This window comes from Triticum dicoccoides, chromosome 2A, assembly GCF_002162155.2.
Source record: "Triticum dicoccoides isolate Atlit2015 ecotype Zavitan chromosome 2A, WEW_v2.0, whole genome shotgun sequence".
Classification (NCBI taxonomy): Eukaryota; Viridiplantae; Streptophyta; class Magnoliopsida; order Poales; family Poaceae; genus Triticum; species Triticum dicoccoides.
Window position 1 is genome coordinate 657,951,748 of NC_041382.1, and position 21,397 is coordinate 657,973,144.

Consider the following 21,397-nt stretch of genomic DNA (forward strand, 5'->3'; position numbering starts at 1 on the left):
GGAACTTTCCCCAAACTAAATCCTCAATATCCGCATTGGTAGGAGGTGAGGTTTCATGATCATGCTTAGCATGACAACCCAAAGAAAGGGAACGATAGCGGGACTATTTTCTTTGGAAGACATTTTTGTGTTAAACAATAATATAACATCTCTCTCTGCATACCTTTGTTTATAAAACCGTATGGCTGGATTGCCATGTTAGTCATAAATCTTTGCCCTCATAAATGCTTTATAAAGTAGGACAAACACTCCTCGGCTACTGGCCGAGGAGGTGGAGGCCGATGGTCGGTCAACAAAGTTTTGTACAAAGCGGATCCGAGCATTAGTGATGTAAAGTACTCGAATACATAGAATCATTACACATAATTTGTGATTTTACTTTGGATATCGATCCTTAATTCGGCCACCCATGCCCGCATTAAGGCTTGGGGGCTACTAGGCTTTGGGCTTATCATTTACTAATATTAAAGGGGCATCGATCCCCTGATCTAGTGTTGCCACCCGACCAGTGTCTCAGGGGCTACTGCATTGCCTATTCAATGCAGAAAATTTTAAGTGCAATACAGTTTCTGAGGAGATTATGATCCTCAGGTTGGTCGGCTGCACCCAACCCGAGTCTCGAGGACTGAGCGCGCCGCTTTTTGTGTCCCGAAGTAATCTGCCGAGCTAGGACTTGATCCTTAGGCCAATTTTGCGAATCAACCTGAGTCTCAGGGGCTACTGGGATCAGTGGTCTTATGTCATCCTTCAGGTGCATCTCGGGTTTTAGACCGACACACACACCTTGAGGGCTACTGGCTATATATCTCGGCAGAGAATAAATTGCACCAATCAAAAAATCAGCCCGCAGTCGGGGTGGTGCACCACCTCGGAAGCAGTCTGGCATAAAGCTCGGGCGCTAGTAGTTGGCTCCATAGAGGGCATTTCAGGCATTAAGCTCGGCTAAGCTCCTTCAACTTTTTTGAACCAAGGTGATCTATCACACCTCAAATAAAGTCTGGCGTTGGAGCTCGGATAAACTCCGGCGTTGGAGCTCGGATACAGTCCGACATTGGAGCTCGGATACAGTCCGGCGTTGGAGCTCGGATACAGTTTGGTGTTGGAGCTCGGATATAGTCCGGTGTTGGTGCTTGGCTGCAAAAGATATCTCGAATACAGTCCTGCGTTGGAGCTCGGACGCGGGAGGACACCGCTGCACGGGAACAACTTCGAACCCGAGGTGGGCATAAAAATAACAAGGCATTGATAAATGCCGATAACTTAAAGGAGCTTTCGGATACCCGACGTGTAAACTCTTCGGATTTACTTAGGCGATCCTCAAGATCAAAGATGAGAAGATTTGTTGAATCGGTTTTCAAGACCGACGCCCGAAGATGAAGAACAGTTCCAAAGAATCGAGGAGTGTCCCCAACTTGAAGACCGGTTCAGGGGGCTACTGACGGTGTCCTGGACTAGGGGGTACTCACCACGTCATCTCCCGACCAGCTAGATCGGGCCGAGGACCCCCATGGCGGTTCACTATTGGGCCAGTTCGGACAGGCCATGCCGCATACAAGGAGGATCCCACAAGACTTGGCACCCAAGACAAGGACTCCTCTAAACCCTAGGCCTACGGTGCATATATAAACCGAGGCCAAGCTAGTAAATAGAAAATCTCATATTCATTACTAAAATCTTGTGGTAGATACATGTACTCTGTACTACACCCCATATGAATACAATCAAAAGTAGGACGTAGGGTTTTACCGCCATCAAGAGGGCCCGAACCTGGGTAAAAACTCGTGTACACGTTACCATCGCTCCAAGACGCCTAGCTTAGGACCCGTACTACGAGATACGCCGGATATAGAACCGACACCCATCACACGTCTTTTTGGTACTACTCCTGACTACAAATCACTTCATGTATTTGGTTGTGCTTGTTGGCCCAACCTTCGCCCATATAATACACACAAGCTTGCTTTCCGATCCAAGAAGTGTGTATTTCTTGGATATAGTCCAATTCACAAGGGAGTTAAATGTCTTGATGTTTCCACTGCTAAGGTATATATCTCTCGAGACGTCGTTTTTGATGAATCTGTCTATCACTTTGAATCACTTCATCCTAATGCCGGAGCACTTCTCAAGAAAGAGATACTCCTTCCACCACATCTCCAAAACATTGATCATGGGGGCGATAATTGTACTGACCCAACTGATGATTATACTAGTGGAATTGTGCCTTTTCGTAAGGATCATGCAGCAAAATTGGTGTAGAAATTGATGCAGAAAATGAACAAAATTTTGAAGAAAATGATCTGGTATTGCATGTTCCAGAAGAAGACGGAGTAGGTGCGGAGCACGAAGCAGATCCTGCGTCACCTGGAACTCCTGTGCGTCAGGCAGCCTCGGATCAGGCGCGTAGATTCACACCGGGTCGCGTGCCAAGCAGAAACCCACGAGCGGGTCTGCATCAGTTGGACGGTGATGCGTCACCCCATTCAGACGAGACGCTGCGTCCCGCACCATGTCCCGCGCGCGGGCCCGACGTGTTGACAGCGACATGAGGATCCGGATCGGGATCCCACACGCATGTGCCGACAGTGCGAGATCTTCTGCGGCTGCTGCTTCTAGCGGATCTCCCACACTTCAGGCTACCCGGATTGGATCAGGATTTGCTGTGGAAAGTGAATTTGAGATGTCCCCAGGATCCTCTACGGCAAGTCCTACTGCATCAACCTCTGTGCCGCAGACTGGTACACGATGGAATCAGCCTCAACCAACGGTTTCTCGTGTCACAACTCGGCTTCAGAAAGGTATATGAAACCCAAAGGTTAGAACTAACGACACTATAACGTATGGTATGCTGTGTATCACAGGAGAACCAACAAGGTTGAAAGATGCACGATACGTCTCCAACGTATCTACTTTTCCAAACACTTTTGCCCTTGTTTTGGACTCTAACTTGCATGATTTGAATGGAACTAACCCGGACTGACGCTGTTTTTAGCAGAATTACCATGGTGTTATTTATGTGCAGAAACAAACGTTCTCGGAATGACCTGAAACTTCACAAAGCCACTTTTCAGAAAATATGAAAAATACCTGCAAAAGATGAAGGCCAGGGGCCCACCACCTCTCCACGAGGGTGGGGGTGCGCCTGCCCCCCTAGGGCGCGCCCCCTTCCTCGTGGGCCCCCTGTTGCCTCTCCGACTCCAACTCCAACTCCATATATTGTGTTTTGGGGAGAAAAAACCAGAGAGAAGAAATCGTCGCGTTTTACGATATGGAGCCACCGCCAAGCCCTAAAACCTCTCGGGAGGTCTGATCTGGAGTCCGTTCGGGGCACCGGAGAGGGGAATCCGTTGCCATCGTCATCATCAACCATCCTCCATCACCAATTTCATGATGCCCACCGCCGTGCGTGAGTAATTCCATCATAGGCTTGCTGGACGGTGATGGGTTGGATGGGATCTATCATGTAATCGAGTTAGTTTTGTTAGGGTTTGATCCCTAGTATCCACTATGTTCTGAGATTGATGTTGCTATGACTTTGCTATGCTTAATGCTTGTCACTAGGGCCCGAGTGCCATGATTTCAGATCTGAATCTATTATGTTTTCATCAATATATGAGTGTTCTTGATCCTATCTTGCAAGTCTATAGTCACCTATTATGTGTTATGATCCGTTAACTCCGAAGTGACAATAATCGGGATACTTACCATTGATGACCGTAGTTTGAGGAGTTCATGTATTCACTATGTGTTAATGCTTTGTTCCGGTTCTCTATTAAAAGGAGGCCTTAATATCCCTTAGTTTCCATAAGGACCCCGCTGCCACGGGAGGGTAGGACAAAAGATGTCATGCAAGTTCTTTTCCATAAGCACGTATGACTATGTTCGGAATACATGCCTACATTATATCAATGAACTGGAGCTAGTTCTGTGTCACCCTAGGTTATGACTGTTACATGATGAACCGCATCTGGCATAATTCTCTATCACCGATCCATTTCCTACGAGCTTTCCATATATTGTTCTTCGCTTATTTACTTTTCCGTCGCTATTGCTATCATCACTACCAAAATACCAAAAAACACTACTTTTATTACCGTTACCTTTTGCTACCGTTACCACTACTATCATACTACCTTGCTACTAAACACTTTGCTGCAGATATTAAGTTTCCAGTTGTGGTTGAATTGACAACTCAACTGCTAATACTTGAGAGTATTCTTTGGCTCCCCTTGTGTTGAATCAATAAATTTGGGTTGAATACTTTACCCTCGAAAACTGTTGCGATCCCCTATACTTGTGGGTTATCAAGAATATTTTCTGACGTCGTTGCCGGGGAGGCATAGCTCTTTCTTTGAGTCACTTGGGATATATATCTGCTTATCATTATGAAGAACTTGAGAGATCCAAAAACCAAGATCTATCCCTCAACTACGAGGGGAGGTAAGGAACTGCCATCTAGCTCTGCACTTGATTCGCCTTCTGTTTTGAGTAAGCTTGCGACACCTACACCTGCTTCTGCTATTCGTTCTGATATGTCACATGTTATTAATGATGCCAATTCTGCTATGCATGATACTTATGATGAAACGACCTCTATGCCTGATACTACTGTGCCACTTAGTGATTTTCTTGATGAACAACTTGCTAGGGCTAGAGAAATTGAAAATATTGAGTCTGATGATACTGACGAAAGTGATGATGAAGAATCATTTGTTATTCCCAATGGTTATGTTTTTGATCAAGAAGCTTCTTTCGCTATTTTAGCATGCAAAATAGAAATGAACTCAAAAGGTTTTTAGCTAAATGGAGTAAGCAATCTCTAAATGCTAGAATGAAACCTGACCCGGCTTTTGCTACTTCACCTATCTGTGTTACTGATAAGGATTATGAATTCTCTGTTGATCATGATATAATTACTTTGGTTGAATCTGATCCTTTTCATGGTTATGAATCTGAAACTGTTGTGGCACATCTTACTAAATTGAATGATATAGCCACCCTGTTCACTAAAGACGAGAGAACTCGTTACTTTTATATCCTTAAAATATTTCCGTTCTCATTAAAGGGTGATGCTAAGATATGGTTTAATTCTCTTGATCCTGGTTGTGTGCGTAGTCCCCAGGATATGACTTATTACTTCTCTGCTAAATATTTCTCTGCTCATAAGAAACAAGCTGCTTTAAGGGATATATATAATTTTGTGCAAATTGAAGAAGAGAGTCTCCCACAAGCTTGGGGGAGGCTTCTCCAATTACTTAATGCTTTGCCTGATCATCCTCTTAAGAAAAATGAAATACTTGGTATCTTTTATAATGGACTAATCGATGCCTCCAGAGATTACCTGGATAGATGTGCTGGTTCTGTTTTCAGGGAAAGAACACCGGATGAAGCTGAAATTTTATTAAACAATATGTTGGCAAATGAAAATAATTGGACACCTTTGGAGCCAATTCCTGAGCCTATTCCTAAACCAACTCCGAAGAAGAGGGGTATTCTATTTCTCAGTCCTGAAGATATGCAAGAGGCAAAGAAATCTACGAAAGAAAAAGGTATTAAAGCTCAAGATGTTAAGAATTTACCTCCTATTGAAGAAATGCATGGTCTTAATTTACCGCCTGTTGAAGAAACATATAATCCAAATCCTTCTCCTATTGAAGAAACTCATGGTCTTGGTAACCCGACACAGGTAGTAAAGGTAAATTCTCTCTATAGATATGATAAAGCTGAAATCCCATTTACTAAATTTGCTAGCCCATTCTTAGATGAGTTTGATAAATTTATGGCTAAGCAAGAAGACTTTAATGCTTATTTTGGTAGACAATTGAAATACAATTCAAATATGCTTGAACACTTGGGTGATTATATGGCTAATATCAAAGGTGAACTTAAACTTATTAGTAAACATGCTTCTATGGTTACCACTCAAGTAGAACAAGTACTTAAAGCTCAAAATGACTTGCTCAATGAATTGAATAGTAAAAATAATGACAATGCTGTTAGAGTGGCTACTAGAACTGGTAGAATGACTCAGGAACCTTTGTATCTTGAAGGCCACCCTAAGAGAATTGAGCAAGATTCTTAGAGAAATAAAATAGATGCACCTAGTCCTTCTAAAAGGAATAAAAAGAAAAATGATAGGACTTTGCATGCTTCTAGTGATCCTATTGTTGAAACACCTGAGAATCCAAATGATATTTCTATTTCTGATGCTGAAACACAATCTGGTAATGAACCTGAAACTAGTGGTAATGTTAATAATAATGTTCATAATAATGCTCAACCTAGTAATGATAATGATATAGAAATTGAACCTGCTGTTGATATTGATAACCCACAATCAAAGAATCAACGTTATGATAAAAAAGACTTTGTTGCTAGGAAATAAGGTAAAGAAAGAGAGCCTTGGGTTCAGAAACCCATGCCTTTTCCTCCCAAACCATCTAAGAAAAAGGATGATGAGGATTTTGAGGGCTTTGCTGAAATGATTAGACCTATCTTTTTGCGTATGCGATTAACTGATATGCTCAAAACCAATCCTTATGCTAAGTACATGAAAGATATCATTACTAATAAAAGAAAGATACTGGAAGCTGAAATTTCCACCATGCTTGCTAATTATACTTTTAAGGGTGGAATACCAAAGAAACTTGGAGATCCCGGTGTACCAACTATACCATGCTCCATTAAAAGAAATTATGTTAAAACTGCTTTATGTGATCTTGGAGCCAGTGTTAGTGTTATGCCTCTCTCTTTATATCGTAGACTTGATTTGAATAAGTTGACACCTACTGAAATATCTTTGCAAATGGCTGATAAATCAACTGCTATACCTGTCGGTATTTGTGAGGATGTGCCTGTTGTAGTTGCAAATGTTACTATTTTAACGAACTTTGTTATTCTTGATATTCCCGAGGACGATAGTATGTCTATTATTCTTGGAAGACCCTTTTTGAATACTACAGGGGCTGTTATTGATTGCACTAAAGGCAATGTCACTTTTCATGTTAATGGTAATGAGCATATGGTACACTTTCCGAGGAAACAACCTCAAGTCCATAGTATCAACTCTATTGGAAAAATTCCATCGATTATATTTGGAGGTTTTGAATTTCCTCTTCCTACTGTCAAGAAGAAATATGATATTCTTATTGTTGGGGATGTGCATATCCCCGTTGAGGTAACATAGTGTTATTCGAAATTTCTCCGGTTCCATGTTATTCGGAATGAGTTCGTTACCAAGACTCGATCAACCTTGTTAGTGGATTCCTTTTGATGGTCATGAGATGGATGAAACTAGAAGGCACAACCTTCTGTACCCCACTTTTACTTTTTGTTATTTATATTAAATAAAATAAAAATAAATATTTTTCTGTCTGTTATCTGATTATCCGTGCAATATAAAATTACCCCAAAAATAAAAGTTCTCCAAATGCCCTGAAATTTAAATAGGATTTTTTCTAGAATATTTGAGAATATTTGGCACTGAGAACACAACAGGGGGGCCAACCACCTGCCCACGAGGGTGGAGGGCGCGCCCTACCCCCTGGGCGCGCCCCCCTGCCTCGAGTGCCCATGGTGGCCCTCCTCCACTTATTCTTTCACCCACACACTTCTTCTTCCTCCCACAAACACGAATATCTAGCTCAAGCACGAGTTCTAGCTCATCTTGCTGCCATTTTCAATCTCCTTGCTCAAAGCACCTCTCACAAAACTGCTTGGGGAGATTGTTCCTTGGTGTGTGACTCCTCCATTGGTCCAATTAGTTTTTGTTCTAGTGCTTTATTCATTACAAATTTTTGCTGCTTAGGTGACCCTGTTCTTGAGCTTGCATGTCTAATTTATATGGTCAAAAGTTGTTTTGATGCATGATATAGGCCCTAGGCACTTGTAGGAGTAGTTGCTATCAATATTATTGAGTTTGGTTTACTTCTATTTTGAAGTTACTAAAAATTTCAGATTTTTTCAGAAAATGATGAGGAGACTATTGAGGGGCTCATCGAGCCAAAGCGCGAAGGAAAAGGCACCGAAGCCTAAGTATAATTTTCCGCGCACCTCGGAGGTTCGGGCGTGTGAATGGCCTTCCGATGATTTCTTGAGAGCAGCCGGTATTTATGAAGATTTTCATGAAATGTCTAACAATGCAGGCGTCACCGCTTTCCTCCACGACCAATGCGATCAGTATCTCTTACTCACAAATACCTTTGTGCAAAACTTTCATTTCCATTCTAGGAATTAGCCACCTACGGTTGAGTTTCGTTTATATGATGAGCATAAGGAGATGTCACTTTATGATTTTTGTCGGATTTGTTTAGTCCCTTTTGAGGGCAAGACAGAAGAACCACATCATGATGATGTGGAGGGGTTTATTGATACTATCACTGTAGGGGAAACAAGGAAGGTTTCCGATGCACGAATCACTAGCATACATTTTCCTGTTTTATGTTATTTTGCATTATTTGCTAGTCGTTGCTTAATTGGTCGCAGAAACTATGGAAACCTTAGTATCCCTGATATTATTATTCTGCTCCATGGTTTGTACAGTGATAACACTTTTAGTATGGGCGGCATTATTGCTAAACGGTTAAGTATGAACCGTACCAAGGGGCCCATCTTTGGATGCATCTATGCTTCGCGCCTAGCTGCACATTTTGACATACCTATTAGGCATTATGAGAAGGAAGAAAAGGTGCTGCCCCGTGTTTATTTAGATTATAAAAGTATGGTGGCACATGATTTTATTGTTAAGAATAGGGAAGGAGAGCTTAAATATCAATTGTTATTTAATAAACATCACCCTGAGACTATTACCCTACCTGCTCCTTCTTTGTTTGATTTATCTTCAGGCACGTACCTTGTTCCGTTGAAGGCTATTCACGCCTACCGGAACCCTGCACCAGCCGTGGAACGAGAGCCGGAACCACAAGTTGATCCTTCACGACAGTCTAATTACCAATGGGATCCGGAGATGATTGTCATCCAGTGGCAATCGGAGTCTTCCTCTTCTTCTTCTCAGTACGAACCCAACTACTATTATGGATATCCTCCAGGCCAGCCGTGGCCATAGACCAACTTAGGCCAAAAGCCTAAGCTTGGGGGAGTACGTATTTCCCACCGACATTACATTTATGTTCACATACTCATTGCTAGATGTCGGTGCTCATACTTTTTCATTATATCATCCATGCTAGTTTAATTTCCTTTTTATGCTTTCTTCTTATATGTTTAATCTCTCCCTAATAATAAAGCACGGATTGAGTCTCCGGGTTCACTGTCATAATACGCTTCTTTCCATGATTTTACGCTTGCAGCTTGAATTTAAAACATATACACGAGGTGGTACTAATATTTACCCACTGCAACCCGGTGTAAAAACGCTTCATAATCGGAATCGCTGCGTTGGGCCGCCTCGGCCCATGCTTGCTCCTCCACAAGCCTTTGCTCGCTGGCCGGGCACCAAACAAACCTCCAACACACAGGGGTGTCTATGCCTAATTCTGAAATCCCATCCCACCCGGGTTCAATCCCCCGTCCCTGTCTAGGGTTATGGGATGCGATGCCGCCGCCGCCGCCGCTAGCACGGTCCCAACGGCCGCCGCAAGTCTTCCCGGTCGATGTCACCGTACGTCCATGCTCCGAGCTCGACGATTCTCCGGCCGACCACCGTTCGTTTGTGTCGCCCCCAGCGTTGGGCATTGCTCGCGGCTGCCCCAGATCGCCATCGTATACAGCACCCTACCGTGCACCCCCCCACCGGATTCCTTCCACCCGGTCATGCCACATTGTCCTGCGTCATATGCCCATAGCAGCAGCCTAAGCTTCATGAGCTACTTGCAGAGGGAGTGCTCGACATGCGCTAACAAGCTTGGCTAGAACTTCATCGAGTCTGACCTCAAGCTCGACGCCGACAAATTCATCCAGCCGAACCACGTTCACTCACCCCATAAGGTCACTTTCTCCTCCATCAAGGGTGCGCAATGGTGGCTGTGGTAAGAACCCGGCCTCTTCTCCCTTGCCTGCCCTGACAGCGGTGTTCTGGGCGTCCTTACCATGGAAGAAAGTCTCAAAGGAGGACGCCGACGAGCACAAGGCGCTGCTGCCACGACATTTGGATGATGACACAATGCAAGGGCTACAAGGGTCCAAGTTGCGTGTGTAGCAGAAGGACAACCATGGGAAGAAGACTCGCCCTTTTTTCTGGGAAATAATCTGATGGTTTGGTCCTTTCAATTTTTTGGATGAGTTGACAACAATAAGAGGGGGAGGGGAAGCAGCGGAGGTGAAGATATGCGAGGATGATAACTCGGGAAGAGGACTAGGTATGCCATGTGAAACATTACAACAAAAGATTGGCCTACATGAGAAAAAAACAAGGAGATGGACATCTAGCAATCAGCAGCGTGGCGAGGAGGATGGCGCTGTCACCTGACATAAACAGTGGTAAACAAGTCCATGCAGTCAGTCCCGTATTCCTTAATATTTAGGCTTGAGAATTGGACTTGCAAAAAAGCTGCCACGTCTATGTTTACTAATATGTTCATTCCATTGTTGTTTCCCTCATGATCATATTTTGCAGACTTTGGATCTCCGTCAGTAGATGAATTCAGTTTCTACAATTTCTTACAGTATTACTGTAGTCCTTTGCAGTGGATTTTTGTTCATGCCTGACTCATGGTACAATAAGAATTATTTGTAATTCGTGGACAGTAGGATTTTTATGCCTGGTACTAATTTCTAAAATAACATCTTTTTCAATGCTTTCTCTTCTTATCATTTTATGTTTAATTAATTATTTATTTAATCAGCAACCTACATGTAGTACTTTCCAGAGCATCCATTCTGGAGTCTCTTATACCATTCTAGAGTCTCTTATACCATTAACAAACTTTCTATTCATAGATGATAAACTGTGTTCCAAAGCGGCTACTAAGAGCTTCTTGTATGTTGTTGATTCAAAAGAGAATCACCTGGGTGCAGGTGATGTGGTTCTTGGAATGCTTCCTTTAGCATGGGAATTTATACGCCATGGAGTTAATACATAAGTTGAAATATAAAATTAAGAAGAAAAAGATAAATTTTGGTAGGTTGGCTCAAGATTGTGGTTTGAATTAAAAATAACGCAAGTTTTGCTGTTTCAACATATTGAGTCATGAGCTGGCAAAAAGCAATATATAGCATGCTCATAATAAATTTTATTACATTTTTGTTCTCTTCCATGGACAATTATAGACTTCATACTTGATCGAGAAATTACATTTTATTGGTGTCACCCAGAAGGTCCAGAACTGATAGAAATATGACCTTTTACAGTTTGAGCAACCATGTGAAATAACCATTTAATGATTACTCTTTCTACTCCTACCAAGATGCTTAGCATAAGCTGGTAACATAATACTAGGTACTTCTGGTTATAAATTCATTGCAGGTTTTGAATGATGTTAAGGCTTGAGCATTGTTGTGAAATAACCATTCAATGGTTCATTTTTCTGCTGCTACTCAGGTTCTTAGCATAAACTGGATAATAAAATGCTGATTATGCAGGTAGTTCTAGATGCAAATTGGTTGCAGGCTTTGAGAGATGTTATGGCTAATGAACTTCCAGAAATTGTAGCTTAGTCTGCAAAGGTAAAGAATGAACGGGAAATTTATTGTAACTTCTGATTTATTGTTTGTTAGGTATCACAACAGTATTGTATCCTTCGGAAAGATGCAGATGCAGGAAGATTTATAGTCAATGGTATGACTATCATCGAAAGTGAGACACCAGCCCTAATGTTTGTTTCAAATGCAATGCTCTAATTTTGTGTCAAGTCCAAGATTTCTCTCTCTCTTAAAACCCAGGAAGTGAATCCCTATTCAATCCTCAACCTCTCTCGCTGCTGTGCCCAGCCTGCTGTGTTGCGCCAATTAAGAAGAGTTGGGGGCACTTGATGAGGAGGATGGTGACAAGGAGAAGTGAAGGGTTTCGTGAGGACAAAAACAACGAGAGAGATAAAACATACTCCTCTGATGCATTGAATTTAGACTGTCCGATGTGCTGCTGCGGCTCAATTCGGTTCCATGCTTCAGGTTCATGGCAGGAGCTCTCCATCCGGGGGTAAGTTGTGGGGGCACGCAAGCACGCATGTGCTCATGCATCTCGGCGTGTGGACACAGACTCCTCTCTCTTTGCAGTTCAGAGTTAGAGAGATCATATATGGTTTGAGATATTGCATAGGAAAAGGATCTACCAAACCATCAATACAACACAGGACATCTCAATTTAACCTTGTCTCTCTTTTCTTCTGAAAGGGCCAGATGAGTGGAAAGTCGTACTTTGAGCTATTAGCTGCCAGTACTTTGAGCTTAACCACACACCTGATTGTTGTGTATGAAAGGACAATCCTGTCAAATACTCTTCTTTTTTGCTTGGGTTCTGGTGAGAATCTTCAAGTTACCTGGTTGCTATCTCAACAAGTCACATATCTGAAAGTTCAATACAGACTTGCACATAAGTTTACATTGGATGTGGTGCTCCTCTATTCCAGATACACTATTTCCTATTTATTTGATTTAAGTGTAGGTAAGTGCTAAATTGAACCATGCTAATTCAATCCTGTTTGGGTGTACACATAGCCAAAAATTTGAGTGATAAGAAATAATAGCTAAACCTATTAAATTGTGTATGGATGCATAAATAAATTGGTATATTGAAGACTCAAAATACTAAAGGGTTATAAATGATATAGCAAAAGCACTGTTGTACCAAATGCACATAAAGCTCATCGCATTGGGATTAATCATGTTTCTCGTGAATACATGAATAACGTGACCATATCGGCAATGGTGGTGAATAGGAAATCCAACAACAAGCATAGGTCATGCGGGGTGTGTCAAGTTTTTTTTCTCCCGTTGCAACACACGGGCATTTTTGCTAGTAAACCTTAAGAAAAACCAAAAAAATAGTTGTAGCTTTTAATAAGTTTAATTTCCATTCTTGTAGTAGTAATTAAAAAGAAAACCCAAAAATATTTCATATTCTTCTTTTGCTTGTTGGGAGCTTTCCCGTGTAAATAGTTTTATTTCTTTTCTTTTCTTTGGGGGTCGATAGGAGAAGACCATGATTAAATTGTTGAAGTGGCTCTTATATGCATTATTGTTTATCTGACAAAAGAGCCCATATTGCCTTGTCTTCTCCTGTTTATTGAATGCTTGCAGATTCCAGCTTAGTCCAATGCACGTGCACTATTATTATTATTCACACTATTTGATCGTGCAAGTGAAAGGCAATTATGATGATATATGATGGACTAGCTGAGATGAGAAAAGCTGGTATGAACTCGACCTCTTTTGTTTTTATAAATATGATTAGTTCATCGTTCCTGATTCAGCCTATTATGAATAAACATGTTTGCAATGACAACTAGAGATCATAGTTTCTTGTGCCATGCTTGATTAGCTATGAGTTATAATGGTTTACCTTGCGTGCCAACATGCTATTGAAATGGTTGTGATGTGGTATGATAGGGTGGTATCCTCCTCTGAATGATTTAAGTGACTTGACTTGGCGCAAGTTCACGCATGTAGTTGAAACAAAATCAACATAGCCTTCACGATATTTATGTTCATGGTGGATTATATCGTACTCATGCTTGCATTCGGTGTTGATTAATTTCAATGCATGTTCATGACTGTTGTCGCTCTCTAGCTGGTCGCTTCCCAGTCTTTTGCTAGCCTTCACTTGTACTAAGCGGGAATACTACTTGTGCATCCAAACTCCATAAACCCCAAAGTTATTCCATATGAGTCCACTATACCTACCTATATACGGTATCTACCTGCCATTCCAAGTAAATTTTTATGTGCCAAACTCTAAACCTTCAAATAATTATCCTGTTTTGTATGCTCGAATAGCTCATGTATCAACTAGGGCTGTCTGTATCTTCCATGTTAGGCGGGTTATTCTCAAGAGGAGTGGACTCCGCTCCTCACTCACGAGATAAATGGCTGGTCACCGGGATGCCCAGTCCCATGCTTTATGCAAACTAAATCAAAATAATTGCAAACAAAACTCCCCCTGGGACTCTTGTTAGTTGGAGGCACTCGTTGTTTCGATCAAGCCATGGATTGATGCTTGTTGGTGGAAGGGGGAGTATAAACTTTACCATTCTATTTGGGAACCGCCTATAATGTGTGTAGCATGGAAGATATCGCCATCTCTTGGTTGTTATGTTGACAATGAAAGTATACCGCTCAAAATATTATTCACCTCTGTTTCAAAAAAGAGCTCTGGCACCTCTACAAATCCCTGCTTCCCTCTGCGAAGGGCCTATCTATTTACTTTTATGCTGAGTCATCATCCTCTTATCAAAAGGCACCAGTTGGAGAGCACCGCTGCCATTTGCATTCATTATTGTTAGTTTACATTGAGTATGACTTGACTGGATCTCTTTTACCATGAATTACAATGTCTAGTCAGTCCTTGGTCTTTAAAGGTGCTCTGCATTTATGTTTTGCGGTCTCAGAAAGGGCTAGCGAGATTCCACCTTGTTATATCATATTATGATTGTTTTGAGAAAGTGTTGTCATCCGAGATTTATTATTATTGCTCGCTAGTTGATTATGCTATTGATATGAGTAAACTTGAGACCTATGCATTATTGTGAATGTGCTTAGTTATAATCTTTGCTGAAAACTTAAATGCTCGCTTTACATATTTACAACAACAAGAGCAAACAGAGTTTGTAAAAGTTTTTCTTTATCACTTTCAGTTTGTCAAATGAATTGCTTGAGGACAAGCAAAGGTTTAAGCTTGGGGGAGTTGATACGTCTCCAACGTATCTACTTTTCCAAACACTTCTGCCCTTGTTTTGGACTCTAACTTGCATGATTTGAATGGAACTAACCCGGACTGACGCTGTTTTCAGCAGAATTACCATGGTGTTATTTATGTGCAGAAACAAACGTTCTCGGAATGACCTGAAACTTCACGGAGCCACTTTTCAAAAAATATGAAAAATACCTGCAAAAGATGAAGGCCAGGGGGCCCACCGCCTCTCCATGAGGGTGGGGGCGCGCCTGCCCCCTAGGGCGCGCCCCCTACCTCGTGGGCCCCCTGTTGCCTCTCCGACTCCAACTCCATATATTGTGTTTCGGGGAGGAAAAAATCAGAGAGAAACAATCATCGCGTTTTACGATACGGAGCCACCGCCAAGCCCTAAAACCTCTCGGGAGGGCTGATCTGGAGTCCGTTCGGGGCTACAAAGAGGGGAATCCGTCGCCATCGTCATCATCAACCATCCTCCATCACCAATTTCATGATGCTCACCGCCGCGCGTGAGTAATTCCATCGTAGGCTTGCTGGACGGTGATGGGTTTGATGGGATCTATCATGTAATCGAGTTAGTTTTGTTAAGGTTTGATCCCTAGTATCCACTATGTTCTGAGATTGATGTTGCTATGACTTTGCTATGCTTAATGCTTGTCACTAGGGCCCGAGTGCCATGATGTCAGATCTGAACCTATTATGTTTTCATCAATATATGAGTGTTCTTGATCCTATCTTGCAAGTCTGTAGTCACCTATTATGTGTTATGATCCGTTAACCCCGAAGTGACAATAATCGGGATACTTACCGGTGATGACCGTAGTTTGAGGAGCTCATGTATTCACTATGTGTTAATGCTTTTTTCCGGTTCTCTATTAAAAGGAGGCCTTAATATCCCTTAGTTTCCGTAAGGACCCCGCTGCCACGGGAGGGTAGGACAAAAGATGTCATGCAAGTTCTTTTCCATAAGCACGTATGACTATGTTCGGAATACATGCCTACATTATATCAATGAACTGGAGCTAGCTCTGTGTCACCCTAGGTTATGACTGTTACATGATGAACCGCATCCGGCATAATTCTCTATCACCGATCCATTGCCTACGAGCTTTCCATATATTGTTCTTCGCTTATTTACTTTTCCGTTGCTATTGCTATCATCACTACAAAATACCAAAAACACTACTTTTATTACTGTTATCTTTTGCTACAGTTACCACTACTATCATATTACCTTGCTACTAAACACTTTGCTGCAGATATTAAGTTTCCAGGTGTGGTTGAATTGACAACTCAGCTGCTAATACTTGAGAGTATTCTTTGGCTCCTCTTGTGTCGAATCAATAAATTTGGGTTGAATACTTTACCCTCGAAAACTGTTGCGATCCCCTATACTTGTGGGTTATCAATGCATTAGGGGATCCAAGATGGAAAAATGCAATGGATGAGGAGTACTCAGCTCTCATGAGGAATAATACTTGGCATCTTGTACCTGAAAAACGAGGTAAAACATTATTGACTGTAAGTGGGTCTACAGAATCAAAAAAGGCAGATGGCACAATTGACAGGTATAAAGCAGGTTTAGTTGCAAAAGGTTTTAAACAACATGATGGTTTAGACTATGAAGACACCTTTAGTCCCGTTGTTAAGGCTACAACTATTAGTTGTGTTAGCCATTGCTGTTTCCAGGGGATGGAGCTTGAGATAGCTAGATGTTCAGAACGCGGTTTTGCATGGTGTTCTGGAAGAGGAGGTTTACATGAGACAACCACCTGGGTATGCAAACAACAAGACACCTCACTATGTGTGTAAACTTGACAAGGCACTATATGGCTTGAAACAAGCACCAAGAGCATGGTACTCAAGGTTTAGTTCTTAGTTAAGGCACCTTCGCTTTGTTGCATCCAAGACTGACACATCTCTTTTTATCTACAACAAAGCAAATACAACTATATTTGTTTTAATATATGTTGATGATATTATAGTTGCAAGCTCTTCACAAGGTGCCACTAATGCTCTTTTGCATGATCTAAGTTCAGAGTTTGCTTTGAGGGATCTTGGTGATTTGCACTTCTTCCTAGGCATTGAAGTTAAGAAGATTCAAGATGGCATAATACTAAATCAAGAGAAATATGCCATTGAACTTCTAGCTCGTATGGGGATGAAGGACTGCAAGCCTTCACCCACACCATTGTCTTCTTCGGAGAAACTTTCAACCTTTGAAGGTGAGTCACTTAAGGAAGAAGAGAGTACAAGGTACAGAAGTGCAGTAGGAGCCTTACAATATCTTACACTGACAAGACCAGATATATCGTTTGCTGTTAACAAGGTTTTTCAGTATCTCCATGCACCTACTACAGTACATTGGACAGCTATTAAAAGAATTGTACGATATATCAAGCACACCTTGAACTTAGGCCTTCAGTTCAGGCGTTCTACCTCCACCCTTGTTAGTGTATTTTCTGATGCTGACTGGGCATGGATGTAGTGATGATAGAAAATCAACAGGAGGTTTTGCAGTATTCTTTGGTGCTAACCTTATTTCTTGGAGTGCTAGAAAACAAGCCACAGTGTCCAGGTCAAGTACAGAAGCTGAATACAAGTCACTAGGAAATGCTACTGCTGAGATCATCTGTGTAGAATCATTACTCAATGAATTGGGAATTAAACAACATCGTGTGTCCTACTTGTGGTGTGACAATTTGGGAGCTACATATCTCTCTGCAAATCCAGTGTTTCATGGTAGAACCAAACACATAGAAATTGATTTTAATTTTGTACGAGAAAGAGTTGCAGAGAAGAAGCTAGACATACGGTTTATTCCTTCCAGAGATCAAGTGGCGGATGGTTTCACTAAGGCTTTGCCAGTCAAGTTATTTGAAGAATTCAAGAAGAATCTTAATGTAGGATAGTTGAGATTAAGGGAGGGTGTTAGAATTAGAGATAGAATTCTGTTGTAATCTCAACAACCTCCTTCTCCTTCCCTAGTATGTATCTATCCTAGTGATCTTGTAACCACCGTATCCTAGCGATCTGTGAAGACTTGTAAGCCACGACAGAGGCTATTCCTGCCCACAATCAATATAAACCACGCGGCTCCCTTACGAGGGAGTAGGAACGCTTCCATCTGACAGTCTCATAAGATAATCTGCATGCATATGTTACTCGGACGGCTTTTCAAAACCGCCTTCGATATGTCACATGCACAAAAGCCCACTAGAAAAAATATAAGTAAGAAACCCTAGCATTATCTTCTCCCACCCGATGCCACCAAGCTCCGCCACCGATACCCCTTGCCTTCCTGCCACCCCCCCACCATGCACCCTCCCACCGAGCCCCAAGCTCGGGCAGCAACTTCCTCCTCTTCCCAAGCTGAACTCGCCACCTTCCCATCCCAAATTATTTGTTCTGTGTATATGGCTGAGAGCAACAATTTTTTTATCTCAAACCCGTGTATGGACAAGCTATTGTGAAGTGATGTAGTCTGCTTTTGCTGCTATATTTGGACATCACTTTTGTTATTTGTATGGTGCCATGCTTTTTGGTATCTATTTTTCATGATTAGAGACATGATTTTGCTAGTACATGTGAGTGCCTTATTTTTTTCTAGTACCCATAGAGTGACATGAATTCTTATGGACAAGTGTCTAGTATGGATGCCGAATGGCCCGGTGAAAACACTAGGATGATCAACCAGTTGTTTAGGGACCAATTGGCGGTTGGAAATAGGCCAAACACTCACTTGACACTAAATGCATTTAACAAAGCAGGGAATCAATTCAAGATACGTACTGGCCTCAAATACAAGCATGATCAGTGAGGAAAAAAGGAGACAAGCTAAAAAAATGATTACAACACATTCAAGAAACTCATGATGTTGAAGACTAGACTGTTCAAAAGTGGTTCGACTCTGTGCTCCATGAACTCTACGCGGAGAGCCAGCATGTATGGCCCAACTCATAGAGCTCGGTCTAGAGATCTGAGGACTGACGTAGTTCAAAACACGAAGCGTCATAAACAATGATTCAAGATGATTGGACAGACGATGGGGTTTCCCTGCCTCTGTCAGCGCCGTCGCTAGTCTGCTTCATCTCTTGTGGCCTTAGCGTCAAGGATACATGATGGATCCCAGCCCTACCTGGCAGGAGGCTCAGTTTTTAGGTGTTTTCTTAAGTTTGGTTAGGGTTTGTGTCCTACCCAGGAAGGCGAGGCGACGACAGGTCGCTGAAGATGGACTAAGATTCTCCATGCCTAGTCCCCATCCCGGCGGTGCGTCTAGCGTTGTCTAACGGTACGTGGAGGCGGAACCCACGGGTTTAAGTTGGTGTTTGTCTTCGGTGGATCCGCTAGGATCCATACTTCGTTGTTCTGCGTTCTTGTGTCTACAGGTTGGATCATTCGGTTCTACGCTTCTCTTCATCGCGATGGTGGACGTACTGCTGCACTTGTCTTGGTAGGCTAGCACAACGACTTCATGACTGTCTACTACAATACTGACTGCCCGACTCTGATGAGGGATGAGCGATGATGGAGGCGCGCCTTCGGCTCGCTCTTAGTGTTTTAATCGTCGCTAGGTGGTCTATGGACCTCGATGTAATTTTTTGTTACTTTTGATGTTCTTCGTACTACCTTTGACAACTGTTGAATAGATGAGAAGTTTTTCTCAAAAATAAATAGGACCATGATGTTTGGTGTTGAAGCCGATGGAATAAATCTAGAATCGATCATTAGTCAAGGAAAAAAGCATAATTTATCTTTTTCTAATTCATAGACTAGTGTGCAAGCCTTTCATATCAAGGACATGATCAATATGTTCAAGATTCAACACACTCAATCATGAAATAAATTTCAATACATAACATAAAACCAATATGGATTGGTGCATAATACACATGAATTAGTTTCATCACATGGACTAATTTCACTGGGATCCATCCGCTGCGACAGGATCTTCGCTGTGAGGCGTGTCGTGCAGGCCGTTGTTGAGGAGAAAAGCGTGAACTAGCGTCATTGTGGGACGCCGCCAGAAGGCCCCTATGTGGGTTTTGGCGTCTCTCACCCCAGCCGGTTTGCTTTCCACGGTGAGATACAATCTACGAATGACAACTTGATGCAGATGATATGGTTGTGCAACGACGGCAGTGTAATTTCTAGGCCTGCATCACACTGAGGTTATGGAAAAGTGGTGGCTACAACACATGATTGACTCCGAGTTGATGGTGCTTCTTGAGACCCAATCTTGAGCTCCAGGATGAAAACCCTAGGTCTGACCTGAGTTGGTTATACCTAGCAAGGATGTTTTTGCTTTGTTGCCTTGTTGAAAGCATTGCTCGGATATGCTTGGACATGTTCTTCAGGGTGAAAACCTAGAATCCGCCCTTTGGTGGTTGGATCCGGTGACGATAACGTTTGAGTGTTGTTTCTTTTCGGAAGGCGTTGCTATTGAAGAACCTCATTGTCATTTTTTGCGGGGAGAAGAACCTCATTGTCCTTGTGGAGTCAAGAGATGGTTGGTGCAGATATGATTGTTGTTGTAGTTTCTTGATAGTTGTTGATCGCTTCGGGACAAAAAAAATCCTCGCCTAGGCATATCTTTGGTCTTAGAGCATCTCCACTCGTTCGCCCCCCAGTGCATAGGTTGGCGCTATTTCGGGCGGTCGCCCAGAACTTTTAGGCCCTAGGGGCGATATAGGTCCCAGCCACCCCCTCAGGTGCCGCCCCAATGCGTCGTAAATTCAAACTTGTCCATTCCCGCTACCCAAAAAAGCCACAAGTCCGGCGATTAGCGGCACAAAAGTTCCGGCGATCGGGGACGATGCGTATGCCGGTGGGGAGCAGGTGTATGGGGGGTTCTGGACGCCGGTGAACGCGGGCGAGGGCGTGCGCTGGGCAGGGTGGCCATGTGGGAAGGTGATGTCGGGTTAAACCCGCCGTGCGCGTCACTGTCGGCGTAGCCAGGTGAGGACGCGCAGCCCCAGGGAGACGCCGAGAATCCAGCCGGCGACCCGACGCTCTTCTGGCTCCAAGGAGCGTGCGGGCCGTGGCTGCCGGGAGGATTCATCATCCCCGCACGAGACGCCTCGGCCTGTTCAGCCGCACGATCCGCCTGCCCGGCCAAGGCAGCCGCCGCCGCCAGAGCCGCCCTATCTCGGGCCTTCTTGGCGTTGAGCATGTTCCGCCGGTCGGTGGTGACAGCCTCCCGACGCCGAACCTCCGCCTTCCAGTCGGTGTTTGACATGCCCGGGGGTTTGGACGGTGGCGCCCTCTGCTACCTCTGCTTCGGCTGGGCGGCGCTGGCATCGGTGGCGGCGCGAGGGGTGGCGTACTTCTTCGGCGGCATGGCGGCAGAATGGATGGGAGAGGGAAGGAGGATGGCGGGAGAAGGCGGGAGAAGGGGGGATGTAGGGAAACGGAGGGTGAAAAGCGGGGTAATCGGCGGGAAAAGGTCTTTGTCTCGCCGATAGAGCGGACCCACGAGACTTTTCACTTCGGCCGGCGCCCCCCGGGGGCTTGGGTTCGGCTCGGGTTCGCCGGCTGCTATTTCGGCCCAAACCGGCGATAAACGAGAACCTGGGGGCGTGACTGGGCCGGTTCTTC